At 47.1% G+C, this 20,077-nt stretch overlaps 1 protein-coding gene and 1 non-coding gene across 3 annotated transcripts in view; both read right to left on the bottom strand.

Moving 5' to 3' along the window:
• The window catches only part of LOC119457877 (protein Smaug homolog 2), a 135,004-nt gene extending 131,746 nt beyond the window's left edge, over positions 1-3,258 (bottom strand). Inside the window, exon 1 of one of the 2 annotated variants that reach the window (XM_037719638.2) lies at positions 3,104-3,258. The gene's annotated coding sequence lies outside the window, so the exon portion shown is untranslated. Of the gene's footprint in view, positions 1-2,798; positions 2,927-3,103 lie in introns of those variants that run through there. The other variant, XM_049670504.1, reaches the window with a different exon arrangement.
• Positions 3,259-8,609: 5,351 nt separating this feature from the next.
• On the bottom strand, positions 8,610-8,796 carry LOC119459773 (U2 spliceosomal RNA). The gene has a single exon (XR_005193801.1). It is a non-coding gene; the product is annotated as a U2 spliceosomal RNA (small nuclear RNA).
• Between the last annotated feature and the right edge of the window lie 11,281 nt (positions 8,797-20,077).

Below are 20,077 nucleotides of genomic sequence, written 5' to 3'. Positions count from 1 at the left end.
TAACTCGCCACAATGACTTTCAAACCTGAAACCCTTCCACTGCCAAAATCAGGCACTCCAATCAACTGTGTCACCATAACACCAGTAAAGTGCAAGAATCTAAGCAGCTAAGTCTCTCACAAGCTGCCCATTTTGGTACGCTCTGCTGTGCGGAGGTAATCGTAAAACCAACACTAAAGTGAATTAAGTCGAGGAAAACCAGCTCAACAAATAGAATGCAGATGAAAAAGAAAAAGACTGAACCTAAAGAAAGTAAGGAAGCCCTTCTAAGGATTTCTATTTTTAAGCCTTCAGTTTTTCTTCCAGTTCTATTCCCCTCTAGTTTGTGGCACCGAGTGGCTGATCCCAGCAACTGCACAGGCACGGCTTCATGCAAACCAATGACAAATGGCAAAAAGGAGAAGAAATTTAAAGGAATCACTACAATATATGGCACCACAATTTCAAAAGCTTGGCAGAGGCCAACACTGTGGTTCTCGGGAGAGTTAAGGAAACTATAGCATAATGGTTCCAATGGCACAATGCTAGACCTGAGATATGGAAGTGGTTGGAAGCACAACGTAATGTACCAGTTTGATTCCTTGTACTGGGAGCATCTGCGTAAGGTGGAATCACTGGTCTGAGAACCTACAGCTTCTAGCCGACAAGCAGGCTACAAAAGCGCAAGCTCAAGTGAACTGCGAGGCGCAGACTGTTCATGCGCGGCTTCAAAAGTTTCATGCTACCAATATTGGGCATATTAATGTGCCAGCTGTCTTTGTTGATACATGCAAGTTCCCAATGCATGGTGAAATGGTGACACTGTTGTCGTACTTTTCAAGCGGTTCTCATACATTATACTCACAAGTGTTAATTAATTGCTTCAAGTGTTAATTAATTGCTGAACTCAGCAAATTAATTGCCAAGTTTCATGAACATTCAACCCCTCTTTTGTATCCTTAGCAGCATTAAAAGCAGGCAACAGCAGAACAGATCTCTGCGGGCATTGTTTCGACGTTAACCTTACTGGCTTCTTCTTCCTAGCGGTCTAGCCGCAGACTAAGCGCCTGGCATTTAAAGCTTCAAATCACAGCGAAAATGATGCCACTGCATGCTCCACTTGAACAGCAGAATGATGCGCTGGCAAAATGCATGCCAGAAATACAAACAGGTTGAGAGCGTGTCAACAATGGTCACAAATCCCTGCCACAATGTTCTCGTGCAAGAAAATGGCGTTACAATATCATACTGCGATGTATCAACACCGAACTAGCCCAACAAACTAAAAAAAAAAAAAAACATTCTATAAGAAACGTGGTATTAAAGAAAGCCTGACATGACACATCATGATCAATGTAAACAATAGGAGAAACAAATTTTACTAGTGGGCGTAACACAGGCCTCGCTTCACGGAAGCATACACCGAGTACACTCTTAGACACCGCCAGACCACTCAATCATCACGCACGTCAACATCTGTTGCCATATACCACACATGACATCTCAGTCAATGAGCACAATTTGCCATTTAAATGTAAACAGACCCGGTAAATTAAGTCTAGACATCTTACTCAGCGTGACAGCAACATGAATGTGTTTCATTTTTCACTACTCAACATTATTGCATGCATCCACAGTGAACACTGAGTTCAAGCAAAGTACCAATCGCACACTGACGATAAAAGGATGTGAACAGATGATCATAGTTCGAATGATATTCATGGCTAGGCTACTAGTGACTTCATGTCTTCTTTTGGCAAGTGTGCACTAGAAACGATGTAACAACTGCTAAAGTATTCCGACATCAACACATACCAAGGCGAAGACGAGCACTGTCCCAGGGAAACGCCTTCACAGAACCATTTTTTTAGTAGCGCATACACAATGATGTTAACTTGCCAGTGAATTCTAATGGCTGAAATGCGTGCTTAGGTGGCGATTAAATAACGCATCTGAATGAAGCACACACCTAATTACAGATGCACAATAGTGCGATAATGTTCTAACGGCCGTATCGCCATGAAACCTGGCTGAAAACACATCGGAGCCAAAGCATAACGACACCGACGCGCTCGGGTAAGTAGCTATCGGCGAAAATGCACGTAGCGATCACTCGACAGTTTCCCTAATCACTCACTAACGACGACCAACACGTGTTTGCGCAGGTTTTCTTGACGTAGACATATGACACGCCAACTATATCTGAGCAGAGTTTTGTCGATGCCGGCCCCTAAAAGGTAAGCCTAGTGCCAACTACGAAATAATGCTGTATAACGTTACGTTTACATTTCTTTGCAAATGCTATTGAGATGCGATGTGCGTCATACCCCGAAAGCGCGTGCGAACCGCCAAATCCCAATCACTAAACTCGTATTCCGACAACGCGGCTCACGTCAAATTCGTCAATCACGCGTTTGATCCGAACGAGTCGAGTTCTGAACAACCGGCCAGACGATCTACGACATGCGAAAGCTTACGGAAGGATCCGTGAAACTCAACGTTGTTTCTAAACTCCAAGTGTCACCGGCGGGGCATGATCCGCAGAGCGAAAGTTGTCACGAGCAGCCGTATGTTTACATTCGGTTTACGCTACCATGCGGCCGCCCTTGAAGAGCTTTACGCGTGCGCCCAATGTCTTCGGATATGCTCCAAATCATGCAAGGGAGGGGCGCCGAATCTCTCATACAAAGGCACAGAGAAACGTGAGCAATCAGAGCCGCAACACAAGTAAACACGCGACAGACCGAGACCGATTCACCGGACCGACTGTGTGCGGTTGGCCGCTTTGCGCACGGGAAAAGCGACACTCCGTGACTCACCCGGCTCGCTCTAAAGCTCGCTTCCGCTGGTACGAGTATGGTGATGATCTGAGAAGCAACGGGAACGAGCTCATTACGAATCTGACACGCAAAAAGTGGTTATTGCTTAGGCTTAACACGCCAGAGAAGCTCGCCAAAACAGATCACAGATGCTACACACACATACACACACGGACGCGCGCGCGCGCGCGCACACACACACACGTTACGGTGTGATAGGCCTAATGGCAGTGGAAAAATAGGTCACCCGATTCAACAGGAAAACTTCGCCTCGAAGGTGAAAGTGAAGCGGCAGGCGCACTCACCTTTGCTTCGCTGCGTCTTTCTTGATCACGAACATGTCATCGCCTTCACGAAAGGCTACTTTGTAGCCTTTTAGGGATTAACACCAAAGTATCACTTTTCAGCGAGCACCCACATGCTCCACTCATGTCGTGGTGCGTTGCACGTCACAGGAAGTTGTTTACAAGCTACGTCATCGTTATTGGTGACGTTTATCGCGTATTTTTTGCACTAATATTACGATTTGTTTGACTTACGACAATTTACGGCAGCTCACGCTGCCTCTCGAGGGGACGTAACACTTCTCCGGCGTCTTTTACGCGGAAAGACTCTTGAAAACGAACGCGGAAACGTTACTACGTCATCGCGCGCCAACGGAAAGCGGATTTGAAACGGCGGCGCAACAGCTGTTCGCCGGTCGCGCTAGGCCGCGGTGGCGGCTGCTCCAATGCAGCTGCTTGACGCCGAGCATTGTTCAAGCGTAGGCGTATTCTGCCAGCGGAAGCGCCAACGACCTGTCCGAATCCGCATTAGGGCTATGAACTTCATGCGTTGCTCGCTTCCTCTTTTGTAGTGTCGCTGTTCTGGTCGTTTCGCGAAGGCAGTCGGCACGCCTTTCGATACGCCTTCCTGCATTCAAATCTCCGAAGCTATGAACACCCCTCTTTCCTCTAGTGCGGCGGCTTCTCCAGTCATTTTCTCTTACCATCTGTCATGTGCACACAAAACCACGCAATAACCGCGGTCTCTTTTCTCGTATATACGAAGCACAACGTTGTAAGCTGTTACGAAGGGCTAATTACATGCATTGGCATGCAACTTCCGGTCGAGATTTGTCGGACCGCATCCTTATTTCTTCTGCATGTTGGCCAACGATAAAACGGTGCAATTTTAAACCAACGCAGCTAAAAATTAGTTTAAATTCTGGGGTATTACGTACCAAAACGCGGCTGCCGCGGCAGGGATCTGATCCCAAGCCCTTGGGCTTGGCAGCAACGCAAAAGCCACTACGCCACCGCAGTGGGTAAACTAGTGCAGCTGCTTCATTATACACGCTTACCATTTTTTTTTTTTTTTCGACGTACGCTAATGCAGAAGCACGCCACTGGCGGTAGGTCTACTGAGTCAACCAATCAACATTATGTTAATACTTCACATTTCGTGATTTACAAGTAAGGGAGATAGATACACGTAGAAGGATCGAGGTCTCGTAGCCAACGACTCGAGATCTCCTGGCAGGAATATAGCCTCGAAAAACAATTCAAATGGCAGGGGGGAAAAGAACAACTAAATACAGTTCCTGCTTTCGGAGTCAAGCTTGAAGTTATGTACGAAGTGATCCACACGTCCCAACACAGTCCGTAGCATTCGCTACAATGGCACGGATTTCGTGAACAACAGTACACTGTACTACCACACAGTTTTAAATGCGAAGCATTTCTTGGCGAACATTTGCTACTTTGGCAGTATCTATTTATCTAGCCGCCTACGACTTGTGCTCTCATGATCGCTTCGTTAACTAGGTATAAACCAAAATTGGCATACTATGACAAGAGTATATAACGAACATAAATTATATGTCATGACATGAATGTCATGATATGCGTGTCATGTAGGTCATGAAACAGCCGCCTACGTCTTGGTGCTCTCATGGTCCTTTCGGTAACTTGGTAGGCACCAAAATTGGCATAGTATGACAGGAGTGTATGACGAACATAAGTGATGGGTCATGACATAAATGTAATGACATGCGTGTCATGTAGGTCATGGCAATGATGTAGCGAAAAATGTTACCACTCAAAAACCAAAATGGGTTCCGACGTGGGTACTAAGTGAAGGAAACACTAAAGGATGCTGGTAGAAATCATAGTCATGAGGATGACTCAGCAAAAATGACAATGACTCGCGAAAAAAGATTAACACTCAAAAACCACTGAAATGAGTTCGTACGTCGGCACTAAGTGAAGGAAACACTAAAGGATTGTGGTAGAAGTCATAGTCATGACCATGATTCAGCAAAAATGACAATAACTCAGCGAATAAATATTAACACTCAAAAACCACTGGAATGGGTTCGGACGTCGGTACAAGTTAAGGAAACACTAAAGGATGATGGTAGAAGTCATAATCATGGGCATGACTCAGCAAAAATGACAATGACTCAACGAAAAATGATTAACACTCAAAAATCACTGAAATGGGTTCGGACGTGGGTACTAAGTGAAGGAAACACTAAAGGATGTTGGTAAAGTCATAGGCACGAGTATGACTAAGGCTTTCACCCTAAGGTCTCTTACGTGTAGCTAAAGGGACTCCTGAGGACTCATGACATGAATGTCGTGACATGCGTGTCATGTAGGTCATGAAAAAGCTGCCTACGTCTTGGTGCTCTCATGGCCGTTTCGTTAACATGGTAGGCTCCCCGCACACTGCTTCGCATAACATCAATTCCCACAGGGCGTGGGATCTGCCGGCTTTTAAATGCGAAGCATTTCTTGGCGAACATTTGCTACATTTAAAGTATCTATCTATCTAGCCGCCTACGTCTTTGTGCTCTCATGGTCGTTTCGTTGACTTGGTATGTACCAAAATTTACCCTACTATGAGAAGAGTATATGACGAACATAAATGATATATCATGACGTGAATGTCATGACATGTGTGTCATGTAGGTCATGAAACAGCTGCCTACGTCTGTGTGCTCTCATGGTCGTTTCGTTAACTTGGTTACCAAAATTGGCATACTATGACAGGAATGTATGACGAACATAAGGGATAGGTCATGACAATGACCCAACCAAAAAGATTAACACTCAAAAACCACTGGAATATGTTCGTTCGTGGACACTAAGTGAAGGAAACACTAAAGGATGATGGTAGTCATGAGCATGACTGAGCAAAAATGACAATGACTCAGCGAAAAAAAGATTAACCCTCAAAAACCACTGGAATGGGTTCTGACGTGGCTACTAACTGAAGGAAACACTAAAGGATGATGGTAGAAGTAATAGTCATGACCATGACTGAGCAAAAATGACAAGGAATCAGCGAAAAAAGATAGATTAACACTCAAAAACCACTGAAATGGGTTCAGACGTGGGTACTAAGTGAAGGAAACACTAAAGAATGATGGTAGAAGGCATAGTCATGAGCATGACTCAGCAAAATGACAATGACTCAGCGAAAAAAAGATTAACACTCAACAACTAAAGGCATGGGTTCGGATGTGGTACTAAGTGAAGGAAAAGGCTAAAGGTTGACGGTCGAAGTCAGAGTCATGAGCATGACTAAGGCTTTCGCCTTAAGGTCTCTTAGGTGCAGCTAAAGAGACTCCTGAGGACTCATGACATGAATGTCATGACATGCGTGCCGTGTAGGTCATGAAAGAGCCGCCTACGTCTAGGCTCCCGCACACTACCCGCCGGGTTGCTCAGTGGCTATGGTGTTGGGCTGCTGAGCACGAGGTCGCGGGATCAAATGCCGGCCGCGGCGGCCGCTTTTCGATGCGGGCATTTCGACGGGGACGAAATGCAAAAAACGCCCGTGTCCCGTACATTGGGGGCCCTAAAGATGCCCTGCCCTGGTGGTCAAAATTAATCCGGAGTCCCCCACTACGACGTGCCTTATAAGATAAAAGAAGCACCACATATATATAAGGAGCTCCTTTAATGCGATTAGCATTCAAATCATATTTCGCGCACTTTCCGACATGTTTCTGTCTGTCTGTCTGTCTGTCTGTCTGTCTGTCTGTCTGTCTGTCTGTCTGTCTGTCTGTCTGTCTGTCTGTCTGTCTGTCTGTCTGTCTGTCTGTCTGTCTGTGTCTCTAACCACGTTTCCGCCAATTTTAATCACTGGGTACTCCATGGTCTAATGGCTTGGGCTAATTGGTAGTCCGTGGTCATCGGTCTGCAGTGCTGAGGGAACTCGGTTCGCAACCAGCTATAGAACCGGCTTAATTGGGTCACTGGATACGCGCCATTGTGTATGTGACGCTCTTCAAGCCAATTTGCGTAACTGGGTGCGTGAAACTTAACATATGTGCCGCTCTTTTTACCGGTGCTGGCCGGAATCAACCCCGCGTCATGTGTATTCAAAATATCTTGTCTGAATATATATATTCACACACGCGCGCCACGCGAGGACTTCGTGGAGCCGGCGCTAGATGACGCATCGTGTCGGGAGGTGAAACGCGAGGGACGAGTCCGGCTCCATGCACGCCTCATACACATTGATTCAATGCTAATCGCATTACCGTCGACAGTCATTCTGAGATGGTTTCTGCCGTAATTTTTTTTTCGTTAGCAGGAGTTTTAAAAATCGCCCGTGGCATGCATGTAGCACAATTCTACTTTTTTAAATACTATTGGTACTATTTTATTATTTTTTTTTTTACTTATTCCATTACTCCAGGAACTTCAACTACTACCTATACCTTGTTTGTTCAAATACAAACCTGGTATACTACTTTACCGAACACTTAATAACAACTCTCCCTTTGACGCGTTCAAGACAGCCTACTACGAATCCAACCAGGTTCGCATCCAACAACTTTCTTTTACCACTGGTAAGTTCTAACTGTATATACATACCCCATCCTTTGCAGCGATTGACAGCTAGAACAAGGTGCCATTGGATGTTAAGGAAATAAAATTAATTAATTTAATTCTGGGGTGTTAAGTACCAAAACCACGATATCATTATGAGGCTCGCTGTAGTGGAGGACTCTCGGTTAAATTGGACCGCCTGGAGTTTTTTAACGTATACCCAATCCACGGTACACGGGAGTTGTTGCCATTTCGACTCCATCGAAATGCGGCCGCCGCGGTTGGTATTTGATATCCCGCCCTAGAGTTTAATTAGCAGCGCAACGATATTAAGCAATCATCATGATGATCATTGTTTAAACAAAAGCTTTTTTGCCTATGTGCTAACACCTTAAAGCGTTTTGTAATGAAAATGATATCTCTAGTCGTCTGTACTGGTCATCACTATTATCCTTGTAATCTTCCGGTTACTTCATTACTCGTATAATAATTCTTTTAGTCGTATTTCTATGCATCCACTTTATTGTAATGTCTGTGTTTCTGTCTCCTCTTTTCTGAACAGTACAGGCGTTGTGCCTCGCTTTCCCTTTCCTTTCTAATGTGCATATATATGTTTTCAAAACAAATAATAATAATAATAATAATAATAATAATAATAATAATAATAATAATAATAATAATAATAGTAACAATAATAATAAAATACTATGTATATATATATATATATATATATATATATATATGTGTGTGTGTGTGTGTGTGTGTGTGTGTGTGTGTGTGTGTGTGTGTGTGTGTGTGTGTATTGTTGCAACCTTTTTTCTTTTCTTTTTTCAGCGCGACTGGCCATTCGGGCTATACTTTGCGTGTATTCGGGGTCTTCTTTAATGCGTGGAAGAACACTTTTATGTAGCACGTATTGAGCAACAGAAATCTGTAACGGTAGTTTTACAGCGAAGCTGTATATGGCTATTTTCCAGCGGATCGATGTCCGTAGACAAAAAATCCCGAAGATAGTGCAATACCGGGCCGACCCGCGGCGGAGGTGAAGCAGGCTTCAAGCACGTACTCCGCCCACCTGCAAACAAAATTTTATTATCTTCGGTCCAAATACAACCCGTATCCGATATTAAGCTGATAAGAACAGATGCTACACTTTGACCCGCGTCGGCCATGTCTACGTTCGCGCCTACTCGTGTACGCCATCCCGCGTATTCAAACAAGTGCCTACCAATCTGAGCGTCTTCTGTCTCCTGACGTCATGCTCTACGTAGGCTCCTCTCCTCAGTTTTGCTCTGAGTGTGAAAGGGGTAGGCCGCGTGTCATGTACTGTCTGAAGAAGAACAGCGTGCCTACCAAGAACGACGGCGTGAACAGAAACGCGAATGGTCGCGGCGGCGGCGGCGGCGGCGGAAGGAGACCATCGACGATTACCCAGGGCACCTACAGACTAGCTTTTCCGCAGAACTTACTCGCATAGTGGTCGAGCTCGCCGCAACTTGAAGTGCCTTATGAAGGGGTTGGAGCGGAGAACAAGACGTTGGCGTTACATTCACGTCACTGTTTCGCGAGATAACCTGAGATGATTTCTCGGTGTAGTGTAGTAATCGCGGGGAAAAAAAAAGAAGAGCACCCTAAAAAAAGTGAGTGAGTGAGTGAGTGAGTGAGTGAGTGAGTGAGTGAGTGAGTGAGTGAGTGAGTGAGTGAGTGAGTGAGTGAGTGAGTGAGTGAGTTAAGGCTCAAAGTTGACCTGTGTTTTTCATCATCATCATCATCATCATCAGCCTATATTTTATGTCCACTGCAGGACGAAGGCCTCTCCCTGCGATCTCCAATTACCCCTGTCTTGCGCTAGCGTATTCCAACTTGCGCCTGCAAATTTCCTAACTTCATCATCCCATCTGGTTTTCTGCCGACCTCGACTGCGCTTCCCTTCTCTTGGTATCCATTCTGTAACCCTAATGGTCCACCGGTTATCCGTCCTACGCATTACATGGCCTGCCCAGCTCCATTTCTTCCGCTTAATGTCAACTAGAATATCGGCTATCCCCGTTTGTTCTCTGATCCACACCGCTCTCTTCCTGTCTCTTAACGTTAGTCCTAAGATTTTTCGTTCCATCGCTCTTTGTGCGGTCCTTAACTTGTTCTCGAGCTTCTTTGTTAACCTCCAAGTTTCTGCCCCATATGTTAGCACCGGTAGAATGCAATGATTGTACAATTTTCTCTTCAACGACAGTGGTAAGCTCCCAGTCAGGATTTGGTAATGCCTGCCGTATGCACTCCAACCCAATTTTATTCTTCTGTAAATTTCTTTCTCGTGATCAGGGTCCCCTGTGAGTAATTGACCTAGATAAACGTACTCCTTTACAGACTCTAGAGGCTGACTGGCGATCCTGAATTCTTGTTCTCTTGCCAGGCTATTGAACATTATCTTTGTCTTCTGCATATTCATCTTCAACCCAATTCTTACACTTTCTCGATTAAGGTCCTCAATCATTTGTTGTAATTCGTCTCCATAGTTGCTGAATAGGACAATGTCATCTGCAAACCGAAGGTTGCTGAGATATTCGCCGTTGATTCTCACTCCTAAGCCTTCCCAGTCTAACAGCTTGAATACTTCTTCTAAGCATGCAGTGAATAGCATTGGAGAGATTGTGTCTCCTTGCCTGACCCCTTTCTTGATAGGTATCTTTCTACTTTTCTTGTGGAGAACCAAGGTAGCTGTGGAATCCTTGTAGATGTTTGCTAAGATATTCACGTATGCCTCCTGTACTCCTTGATTACGCAATGCCTCTATGACTGCAGGTATCTCTACTGAATCAAATGCCTTTTCATAATCTATGAAAGCCATGTAGAGAGGTTGATTGTACTCCGCAGATTTCTCGATTACCTGATTTATGACATGGATATGATCCATCGTAGAATATCCCTTCCTGAAGCCAGCCTGTTCTCTTGGTTGGCTGAAGTCAAGTGTTGCCCTGATTCTATTGGAAATTATCTTGGTGAATATCTTATACAATACTGAAAGCAAGCTAATGGGTCTATAATTCTTCAGTTCTTTAACGTCTCCCTTCTTATGGATTAGTATAATGTTGGCGTTCTTCCAGCTCTCTGGTACACATGAAGTTGTGAGGCATTGCGTATAAAGGGCCGCAAGCTTTTCAAGCATGATATCTCCTCCATCTTTGATTAAATCTACTGTTATTCCATCTTCTCCAGCAGCTTTTCCCCTGGTCATGTCTTTCAAGGCCCTTCTAACTTCAGCGCTAGTTATAGAAGGAGCCTCTGTATCCGGTTCATCACTATTTTGAATGAAAGTAGCTTGGCTGTTTTGGGCACTGTACAGGTCAGTATAGAATTCTTCCGCTGCTTTTACTATGTCATCGAAATTGCTGATTATATTACCATGCTTATCTTTCAGTGCATACATCTTGCCTTGTCCTATGCCAAGCTTTCTTCTTACTGATTTAATGCTGCGTCCATATTTTACGGCTTCCTCAATCTTTCCCACGTTATAATTTCGAATATCCCTTACTTTTTTCTTGTTGATTAGTTTTGACAGTTCAGCGAATTCTATCTGATCTCTTGAGTTGGACATTTTCATCTTCTGTCGCTTCTTTATTAGGTCCTTTGTTTCTTGGGAGAGCTTACCTACTGGTTGCCTTGGTGCCCTACCTCCCACTTCAATTGCTGCTTCTGAGATCAACCTAGTTACGGTTTCATTCATTACTTCTATGTTGTCTTTATCTTCCTTTTCTAAAGCTGCATATTTGTTTGCAAGCACCAGCCTAAATTGATCTGCTTTTACCCTTATTGCCTCTAGGTTCGCCTGTTTCCTCTTGACTAATTTCACTCTCTCTCTCTCTCTTCAAATTGAGAGAAATCCGAGACCTCACTAACCTATTGTCACTGCACTTAACCTTACCTAACACTTCTACATCCTGCACTATGCTTGGATCGGCAGAGAGTATGAAATCTATTTCATTCCTTGTTTCTCCATTAGGGCTTTTCCAGGTCCACTTTCTGTTGCTGCGCTTCCTGAAGAAGGTATTCATTATTCGGAGCCTATTCCTTTCCGCGAATTCTACTAACATCTCTCCTCTTGCATTCCTAGAATCGATGCCGTAGTTGCCAATTGCTTGCTCACCAACCTGCTTTTTCCCCACTTTTGCATTGAAGTCGCCCATGACTAAAGTATACTGAGTTTGCACCTTTCTCATTGCTAGTTCAACATCTTCATAAAACTGTTCTATTTCTTCATCATCGTGACTAGAGGTTGGGGCATAGGCTTGTACTACCTTCATTTTGTACCTCCTATTCAGCTTTATTACTACAACTGCTACCCTCTCATTTATGCTGTAGAATTCATCAATGTTGCCCGCTATGTTGTTATGCACTAGAAATCCTACCCCGGATTCTTTCTTATCTGGAAGACCTCTGTAGCAGAGGACGTGGCCGTTAGTCAGCACTGTGTAAGCCTCACCAGTTCTTCTAACCTCACTAAGGCCAATAATATCCCAGGAAATGCCTGATAATTCTTCAAATAGTCCCGCTAAGCTAGCCTCACTGTGTTTTTATTCCGACAATAAAGTAACATCTTGCTTTCTCACCACTGCAATGTTGTTTTCGCTCATATTTCGCAACATCATAGAGTCACGTGTTCCGTGTCACTACAGTAATACACCTTGCAAGTTTGCTTGTCTTATTTGGCATTAAAAATGTGGCAAAACAAAAATGACACGCAGATCCAACGCACATATTAAAATCTATGGGGAGCGAGCGAAGCTTTACTGAAGCGGTTAATTAAATGATTTACAACTGACGCGCCGATACGTACAATTTTGCTTGCGTTCACGCTATGCAAAGTGTAATGCCATGCAACGTCTACGTTTATCCACCACAAAGCTCCCAATTTTATTCTCTTCCAAATTAACCCAGCTAAGAGCAACTGTGTTAGTTAACCGCACGCGCAAACACCGGTAGGTCGCGGCTTGAACATCGCTGCGTCTGTGAGCTCAATTCCTGCGTTCTTTCCCTCCGATATTCGGCCATATGTCCCGATATTTGTCGAGGGGGATTCCGAGGTAAAGCCTGGGTGTTGTCGACTGCGTGGGCGATTTCGCACACAGACGCCGGCGGTGGCCACTCGCCATGCCAAAGGCCTTGTCACTCAGCCGCCTGCCATTGACATCAAGAGAGAGAGAGTCAACATTTATTGATGCCAGCAATCACGGGGGCAGACGCAGCCTCCCTCAACCTAGCAGACGGCTGAGAACCCCTGGGGCTTCGGATTAATTTTAACCACCCGGTTAAACCACCCAGCTCACGGGCGTTTTCGCATTTCGCCGAATTATTTTTTTTAATGCGTTTGCATTAGGAGTGTCAAAGCGAAAAAAAAAAAAAAAGTGTGTGTGTGTGGGTTGGGGGGGGGGGGGGGGCGGAGCTGGTCAGGTGGTAAAGGTAGAGAGGGCCGGGATGGGAGAGATTAGAAGAGCGCGTAGTACGTAAATACACTTTTGACGGTGGTCTGCTCCGGACCACCGTAAGTTGCCCTTCGATCCCCGAAGAGGCTTGACGTACGTCGAGTGAGCTCCTGGAAAAGCCGGCAGATCCCACGCCCTGTTGGAATCGATGTTATGCGAAACAGTGTGCGGGGAGCCTACCAAGTTAACGAAACGACCATGAGAGCACCAAGACGTAGGCGGCTTTTTCATGACGTACATGACACTCATGTCATGACAGTCACGTCATGATTCCTCAGGAGTCCCTTTAGCAACGCCTAGGAGACCATGACTATGACTTCAACCATTGACCTTTAGCCTTTTCCTTCACTTAGTGCCCACATCCGAACCCATTTCAGTGCTTTTTGAGTGGTAATCTTTTTTTGCTGAGTCATGCTCATGACTATGGCTTCTACCACCATCCTTTAGTGTTTCCTTCACTTAGTACAAGCGTCCGAACCTATTTCAGTGCTTTTTGAGTGGTAATCTTTTTTTGCTGAGTCATGCTCATGACTATGACTTCTACCACCATCCTTTAGTGTTTCCTTCACTTAGAATACCACGTCAAAGCCCATTTCAGTGGTTCCTGAGTGTTAATCTTTTTTCGCTGAGCCATTGTCATGTTTCTTCTTCTTCTTCTTTCTGGGGTTTTACGTGCCAAAACCAGTTCTGATTATGATGCACGCCGTAGTGGAGGGCTCGGGATTAATTTTGACCACCTGGGGTTCTTTAACGTGCACTACAACGCAAGCACACGGGCGTTTTCGCATTTCGCCTCCATCGAGATGGGGCCGTCGGGGCCGGGATTCGATCCCGCGACCTCGTGCTCAGCAGCGCAACGCCTTAGCTGACTGAGCCACCCCGGCGGGTGCCATTGTCATGTTTGCTGACTCATGCTCATGACATATGACTTCTGGCATCATCGTTAGTGTTTCCTTCACTATTACCCACGTGCGAACCCATTTCAGTTTTTTTTTGTGTTAATATTTTTTTCGCTGGGTCATTGTCAATTTAGGCAGCGGTTTTATGACCTGCATGACACGCATGTCATGACATATCGACCATCTTATGTTCGATTTGATTTGAGGTCATGACAATCATGTCATGACCTATCATTTATGTTCGTCATACACTGTTGTCATACTATGCTAATTCGGTCCCTACCAAGTTAACGGAACAAGCATGACAGCACCAAGACGTAGACGGCTGTTTCATGACCTACATGACACACATGTCATGATATTCATGTCATGACCTATCATTTATGTTCGTCATACAATCCTGTCATATAGCATGCCAATTTTGGTAAATATCAAGGTAACGATACGACCATGAGAGCACCAAGACGTAGGCGGCTAGATAGATAGATAGATAGATAGATAGATAGATAGATAGATAGATAGATAGATAGATAGATAGATAGATAGATAGATAGATAGATAGATAGATACTGTCAAAGTGACAAATGTTCGCCAAGTAATGCTTCGCACTTAAACATTTTGCAATGTGGTGAACGTGGTTTAAAATCATGGACCCGGGGACCTAGGTGCGACGTAATGCTAGCGCATTTCTCTCGCATTTACCGCTAGAATCGCCACTGTTTTTTTTTTTTCCTCTTTAGGTATGAGCTTTTCGACAAGACAGCAGCAGCACCCAGTACCTACAGAACCTATAGCAGCCACGATCAGAAAAGTCCGGTAGTCACCTCGTCGCCTACGGAGTGCAGCTTCAACATGCGTCAGCAGTGCTTACACGCCGCTTGCTGCTTCGCTTGCGATGGCAACAACTAAGAAAACTGCTGCGCTAAGCGGCGCAGAAAGGCAACGGCGTCGACGGGCGAATATCGCTTTGGTCCGGCGAGGGAGACGCCAGGGTGAAGCAGAACGCCTTCGCGCGTTCGCGGCGCACGCTGCGAAATCTGCCACTCGCATTCCCAAAGCTGAGAGCGTCGCAACTCAAATGGCTGCCCAAGACTCTACGGAGTCGGACCAGAATGCTCGTATACCGTCGCCCGAAGCGACTCAGCAGCTTCCCGTAAATCTGAGTGCAAAGCGCCGGATCGGACAGTTATGTTTTACTTGTTTGAAGCGGCAAGCAGGAAGGTTACATATGTTTATTCGTCTGCGTTTCTCAAGATCTACTGATGGAAAACTATATGCGCAACAATACACACGAGATATGCATGCTGCTTGAAGAACGAGAAAAATATTTGTTCTCCAAAGGGAACCGTACAATAACATAGTAGAATGAAAGCCGGCACTGCGGTCGCAATGCACGCGCAATCACTGAGCGGCATTAAAGAATAAAACAAAATAAAGAAGAGAAAGAAAGGAAATTATTCTTAAGGCATAAATATACATGTCATGTGGAATTACGAACACCATCTGAGCGGTCTGAACGCAAATACCAGCGCGCGAAATAGTACGTACGAATGACCCTGTCGAGCAGTATCGCCAGCAGGGAACCAACATGTAAGCTATGTAACCGTTACTTGCCGCCGCCAGCTAAATTGGCGGGTAAAATTTTCCGCCAAATATAGGATGTGGGAATCAAAATGGCGAAAGACCAACCGACAGACCACGTTTCCCGCAACCCTTGGCGACGTGAAACTAATTCCCTCTTTAGGGGCGAAGCTCCTTATGGCGGCACCCGTTCCGTCCCCGTAGTTGTAGTAGTAGTAGTGTGTAACCAGTCTGAGAAAAATGAGAAAAAACTTCCGAAGTTGTGTCCGTAGCGCGGAATCGAACCAGGGACCCCTCGCTTCCGAGCGCGCGGCGTTAAAGTCCCTAAGTTTTTTTTAGGGACTTTACGCGGCGTTAGCCCACTACGCCACGAAGCGGACATGGACAAACGCACCACGATGGCTATAAATACCCAACATTAACGAAAGGCCGCGTTTCTAGCGCGTTTCTAACGCGTTTGTGCTAGCGCGTTACGGCCCGTGTAAGAAGCTGGTGTAAGACGCTGTGGCCTCTCCACCTTACCTTCAACGCGTTTCGAACGCGCTGCCCAAAGCGGTGGCAAGTCAAGTTCAAGTCGAGGAGCGTTTATGAATACGGGGGGTATACTCTCTCAGCAGTCATGTGATGGCGTCGGCAAACGCGGTGCACGTTTCGGCATGTGTAAATGGCTGCGTAAGACGCTGTGGCCGCTCCCCCTTACTAGAGAGTACTGCACGTTTCTAACGCGTTTGTGCTATAGCGTCCCCTTAAGCGGGAGATCCGATGATTCCCTCCGGAGCTTCGCCCACTCATCATCATTCACCTCGTGGATCTGCTGTCATTTTTAAGTAAACTTTGGCCTCAGCAGCCAGAGACACATAGCGTGTCTGAGAGCAGTACACGGCACGTCTACGTTTTAGTTAAACAGGCTTGTAACCGCAGTTTTTATTACAGCACATTTCGAAAAACACCGGAAAATTATAGTTTGTACAAGTGGAAGGCAACGACAATGCTTAATGCAGAGAGAGAGAGAGAGAGAGAGAGTAAAAATTTTATTACAAAAAGAAAAGGTAGTAAGAGTGTGGGAGGGACGCCTAGTCCGGGGTCCCTAGAACGATCTCAGCGACAGCAAGGGCCCGTTGAACTAGGGCCCGGCGAACCTCGGGAGGCCCGTCGCGGAGGGCATCCTCCCACAGCTCTTTGGTGCGGAAGGGGTGCAGGATGACTGGCAGGGGCAGGGAATAATTTTGCGGTGCACTCCACCGTGACATGGAACGCCGTGGGGGAGCTGCTACAGCCCGGGCAAGAGTCTGCGTAGCGGTCAGGGTAAAATTTATGTAGGGAGAGGAGGTTGGGAAATGTGTACGATCGTGTGTTTGGAGTTGGCGGAGTGCCACCTCTTCCTCTCGCGAGAACGACAGCGGCGGCGGACCCATGACGTGTGTAGCTCGTGTATAGTTTTTAATACGTCTCTGTATGTGAGTGGGGAGCCCACCTGATCTGTACTCCGATCCTCGTCATGCCGGGCAGCTCGGAGGGTAATTTCTCGAGCGACCGCGTCCGCGCGGTCATTACCCGGCAGTGAGGCATGGCCAGGAGTCCAGAGCAAGTGGATGCGTTCTGGGGCAGATGTGTCTGTGTTTGGTGACTGGTGTAGGATGTGGAGAGCCGCTTTGGAGAAGCCGCGTCCCATCAAAAAGGCGCGGGATGCTTGCTGGAAATCGGTTAGGATATACACCTCCCCAGGAATCTGAAGTGCGTGTCGCACAGTAAGCGCTACTCCAAGGACTTCTCCGTGTCCAGGTGTAGAAACCCGCAAGGAGGCGGCCGTAATAAATGTTTCAGCGCCATCCAGCAATACCGCGGAATACCAGTTCTGGCATCGAGCAGCATCCGTGTATAGGGTATTTGTCTCAGGGATGTCACCGAGCATGTGCACCAGGTACCGTGCACGGGCGCGCCGGCGTCCCGCGTCATGCTCAGAATGCATGTTTCGTGGTAGTGGATGCACCTTTAAGGCCTAAGTCGGAATAGTGATGGCGATGTCCTCATCATAATTGTGCAAAACTGGATGTCCCAATCTCGAGAGCAGGTGCCGCCCAGTGGGTGTGAGCAAAAGACGTTGTCATTGACTGGCCCACTGAGCTTCCAATAACTCACCGAGAGTGTTATGCGTCCCTATAGGGCTAGCAGAGTTTCGTGGCGGTGTATTGTGGGAGGCCGTGGGCGAGCTTGGTCGCCTTTCGCAGCATCGTGTCGACCCGTATCTGCTCCGACTGCGTAAGTCTGTGGAAGAGAAAGTGGTAAGTAATGCGACTGATCACACAGGCCTCCACCAGGCGCAGTAGGTCCCGTTCCAGTAGACCTCAGCGCCTGTTGGAGACCCGCTGAATCATGGCCAAAGCCTGTTCGGTCTGCCGGGACAAGAGAGATACAGTGTAGTTCGCCTTCCCGTTCGCCTGAACGTGTAGTCCAAGAATGCGAGCACGGTTTACCTGGGGGACAGGAACGCCATCCACGTGCACCGTGATTTCGGGTGGAGGGGTAATACTACGTGCACGGATGAGAACAAGCTCGGACTCTTGCGGGGCACAAGACAAGCTGCCCTGTCGTGCTTAAGCGGTGACGATGTCGACGGCCTGCTGCAGTCGATCCTGAATGGTCCCGTCTGACCCTATTTCGACGGAGATCTTGAAGTACCACGCGAACCTCGTCGATTGTATGTCCGCGTCGAGTTCCTCATTAGATTCTTATGCTTGCGGGTAATTCGGATACTGTGGAGGTGTGCCGGTGGGGATGAATCGTTTTTCTAGCTCTTTAGGAAGAGCAGCCGGATCGTCTCGGTACTTGTGTGTTAAGCTGTGTACGCGATTAAATGTTTGCGTCCTTGTAGTGGAAGGATCTATGAGTGCGCGAAGTATTGACCATGTTTTCGCGGTGCCTAGGGTGCCTGAAAGACGCTCGCAAAAACCTCGCCAGTTGTTTCGGACGAGTGTCTCAGCATATTCTTGTGCCTCCTGCGAAATTTGTGCGATACGCCGGCGAAGCTTGCGATTGAGGCGTTGGCGTTTCCATCGTCGCGTGAGCCCCCTACGTGCCTCCCACAGATGCAGTAGGTGCGGGTACACGTCTGGGGTTGCAGTTGTGGTAACCAGTGTGCACGTACACGCATCTAGGTCAGCAGAAAGGGACTCGAGCCATTGCTCGTATCCCAGACCTTCAGGAGGATTCTGTCGACGCTCCCTGAACCGCGTCCAGTCCGTGATGCGCACTTTCCGCTCGGGACAGTGGTAAGGTAGTGGCCACGATGTAATGGTCGCTGCCTAGATGTTCATCGAGAGGACCATGTGCAATCACTGGTCCTGTATTTTTGGAAAAAGTAAGGTCAGGGCACGTGTCACGTGTGACGCTGTTACCCAAACGTGTTGGGTGCCCTGCCGGGTCTGTATGTAAGGTGTATCTCAAGTTACATATGTCATCCCAGAGTCGAGTTCCTTTGGCTTCAGATTTGCGGTACCCCCAAACTGTATGCGGAGCGTTGAAATCACCGCACACGAGAAGGGTGCGCCCAAGGAGTCCAAATTCTATTAGAAGGCGATGAAATGAGTGTGTGCGAGAGCGGGGAGAACTGTACACGTTAAGTATGAAGAGACTGCAGCTGTTCTTGCCCTGTGTAATGATTTCAAGAATTTGGTGTGGGATATCGATGTTTATAGTGTGGGAGTTGCACGTTAAGTGTTTTGATACCAGGGCTCCCACGAATGGAGAGGTACCCGTAAAAGTGGTGAAGCCGGATAGAGAAGGGGATCGGTGTGGGTGTTCGGTAGGGGAGTACAGGGGGACGTGTTGTGCTTGTGGGGTGAAGGTTGGGGGGAGCGAGATGTGGGGGATCCCGCGGGCAACTTAATTACCTCCCTAGGTGCCGCCTTGGCATTGGTGTTATCCGGGGCCCGGGGCTGCTGACGGTCCGGGGTAGCTTCTGTAGTTGCCGGCTTGCTTAGTAGTGCCTTCTTGCAGGGCTGCGGGGATGCCTGAGATGCCGGGGCAGTCTGACGCTTCACCTAGTTGCGGGCGGAGGACGACTGGGAGCGGGATCGGGAACGGGACTTGGAGTTTGCCCAAGTCTTGGGGCGGGATCTGGACGGCGTCTTCGAACGAGACCGCGGCCAGCTTTCTTGTATGATGTTCCAGAAGCAGGGGTTATCGCTGATGGAGGAGTCGCATTGGTGGAGGCCTTCAGTTGCCGCTGTTCATCCTCGATGGCTTTTTTTCACCCAGGCTGTGTTGAAGGGTTGTCGCTGGCGTAGCGTGCACTTCGGTTCAGTTGTAGGATGGTCCCCTCGACATGATTTGCACCGGGGAGAGCATGGGTGCATGTGATGGGACAGGATTCTCGATGCCGCACTGCTCGCAAATAGTGACGTCCGGTGTGGGGCAGTTGCTTAATGCAGTTCACATTCCTGGCGCGAGATAATACTACGAACACGTCACCGTGCCTTATAACTTGTTGCTTT

This window comes from Dermacentor silvarum, chromosome 7 (genome assembly GCF_013339745.2).
Source record: "Dermacentor silvarum isolate Dsil-2018 chromosome 7, BIME_Dsil_1.4, whole genome shotgun sequence".
Classification (NCBI taxonomy): domain Eukaryota; kingdom Metazoa; phylum Arthropoda; class Arachnida; order Ixodida; family Ixodidae; genus Dermacentor; species Dermacentor silvarum.
This window is presented reverse-complemented; position numbering and strand designations above follow the sequence as displayed.